The sequence below is a fragment of the Pinus tabuliformis genome, chromosome 1_1 (assembly GCF_031772625.1).
Source record: "Pinus tabuliformis cultivar Carrire ecotype Pingquan chromosome 1_1, CPIR1, whole genome shotgun sequence".
In the NCBI taxonomy this organism is placed as follows: Eukaryota; Viridiplantae; Streptophyta; class Pinopsida; order Pinales; family Pinaceae; genus Pinus; species Pinus tabuliformis.
In genome coordinates, this window is record NC_142297.1 from 87,471,079 (window position 1) to 87,473,396 (window position 2,318).

At 43.5% G+C, this 2,318-nt stretch overlaps 1 pseudogene; it reads right to left on the reverse strand.

Moving 5' to 3' along the window:
* Positions 1 to 273: 273 nt before the first annotated feature.
* Positions 274 to 1,880, reverse strand: LOC149211766 (putative protein phosphatase 2C 53 pseudogene; annotated as a pseudogene).
* Positions 1,881 to 2,318: the final 438 nt, after the last annotated feature.

Genomic DNA, 2,318 nt, shown 5'->3' on the forward strand with positions numbered 1-2,318 from the left:
CTTGTGTATTTAAACCCAAGTTTATAATCTCGTGAACATCAACATATTTCTTGATCATATATCTAAGACTAACCAATAGTTCCACTGCTTGTGTATTTAAACCCAAGTTTATAATCTCGTGAACATCAACATATTTCTTGATCATATATCTAAATCTGAGGTTAGACGTATATATCAAATAAGATCATAGAAATTGAAGGAAAGAAGATTTGTATAAAAGAGTTGTTGAACTTGTTAAGTTGTGTGACTATACAAAAATGGGCTAGAGTTGTTTCCTATCTTATATAAAAGAATGGAAGATTCATACCTTTCACTACTTATGATCAAAATATAGGTTCTGGTTGTTTAAAGTCCAACTCCCACGTTGGTAAGATGGTTGTCATTCAAGGCCTATTTTGATGGCTACCCTCATTCAGCTCATCCAGGCTAATTCTATATCTTGCAAAAATGTCCGAGTTGCACTATCATCACACTAATATCATCTTGAGATTTTCTGGTTATTGCCACCTCTACAAGCTTTTTGCAAGCACCTATAGGGCCGCCTCCTAATGGTGTAACATTAAGCTGCTTCTCGAAACAGAAAGGCCTGGCAATATCCACTGCTTCTTGATTACTAACAACGTCCCACAACCCATCGGACGCCAAAATTAAAAATTCGCAATCATCCGTTATTTTAATCTTTCTGGTCTCTGGTTCAGCCGTTATCCATTCTTTGATGTGCGAATCTCCTATTGCCCTAGATACAGCCAGAGATCCCTGAACTCGCCAAACTCCGTGGTGGAGGTACACAATTCCACCCAAATTCTCTATCCGTTGTCGCTCGTCCTCCCTTTCAGCTCGATGATCACATGTAAGGGCTTCAGAGGCACCGCTTCTGCTAATAACCGCACGGCAATCCCCAACATTGGAAACCACCAAGTTACCATCTATAATCAGAGCAGTTACACAAGCAGTGCCGCCACCGACTTGCTGCTTCAAAAAGTCTTTATCTGTTTTGAAGTACCCAGCTCTAACAGCATGTTCAAGAATGTTCTCTGTTTCATCTTCCATCCCAACCATAGCATCCACAATATTCTGCCCAATATTTTCAGAAGCGAAAGCTGCAGCTTTCTGACCGCTATGACCATCAAAGACACCAAAGAAAGCCTGTTTGGAATCACCGAGAAGATTGACAATGGCCTTGTAGGTGTCCTCCATGAATTCTCGCCGACCCTTTTTGCTTGAAACCGCATAATGAACACCCTCTACGTTGACATCCATTGCCTGCTCCGCTGCAGAGAACGACGCATTTAGGCTTGGCAACTGAAGTGGAATATCCAACCTCTTCGGGCGTTTCCTCTTTAGAGAAGGCAAAGGGCGGTTACCGGCAATCGAACCATTTTCACAAAGAGAGACAGGCCTCGCTACCGGGCTCTTCCCGCTCTTGCTCCAAAGCAGATTCTCGTCTCTGTTAGTCAGCACAGGGCTCAGCTCAGACACCACAAAGCTTTCCTTGATGCCGCTGGTAGTGGGGGTTTGGAAACCACGATCCCAAGGGGAACCTGCTAATAATTCAATATCATAATTTTGTATAGAAGGGGACCTGCAGGAGCCCCGTACACAGGAGGAGTTCCCTGCTAACATGTTCACAATCTGCGGATGCTTCAGCTACTGTTGATTATGATAGCGAACCTTGTTGTTCCCTTCGAAAACCACCCGATAATGATGCTCTGCAACAGTAAATAAATTCCCCCACTTTTCACCGCTCGGCTGTTACAATTCAATTGAATGTCTCGTTCGGAGATCATTACACGTGGTTACGTGGAATCATAGGCGATTTATATTGCATTCAATAGTGAAAATGAAATCAGAATTCCAGTTTTCTTCTCGGTCAAAACTTGTTCGCCAATCCATCAGTTAAACGTCAATAACTATCTCTAATACCACGGAATAACACCGTCCCTTCGCTCGAACACGATGTAATCCTTGTTACGTTTCTGTGGTCAGAAAACGCGTGCGCGAGAAAGATGAAGGGTTTTTCCTGGGCAGGAGATCGATGGGACGTTGCAAGTACTCACCTTCCCGCAGATGCTGCTGCGCTCATCAATAGCAGTTTTCTTGGTAGGATTCCCATCGATAGCAGTTTTCTTGGTAGGTTCCACGCCGAACCTTCCTTGTAATTACCATGGTGACATTCCTTTTCTTTGAAGGTTCACGTCGAATCTTCCACGTAATCATCATGGTGACATCCCTCTCTATCCCGCATCACCCGTAAGGAACGTTCTTGCCAATGACATCTAAAAGAGGCACCTGATGCATCAAAAGTAGCTTTCCTGGAG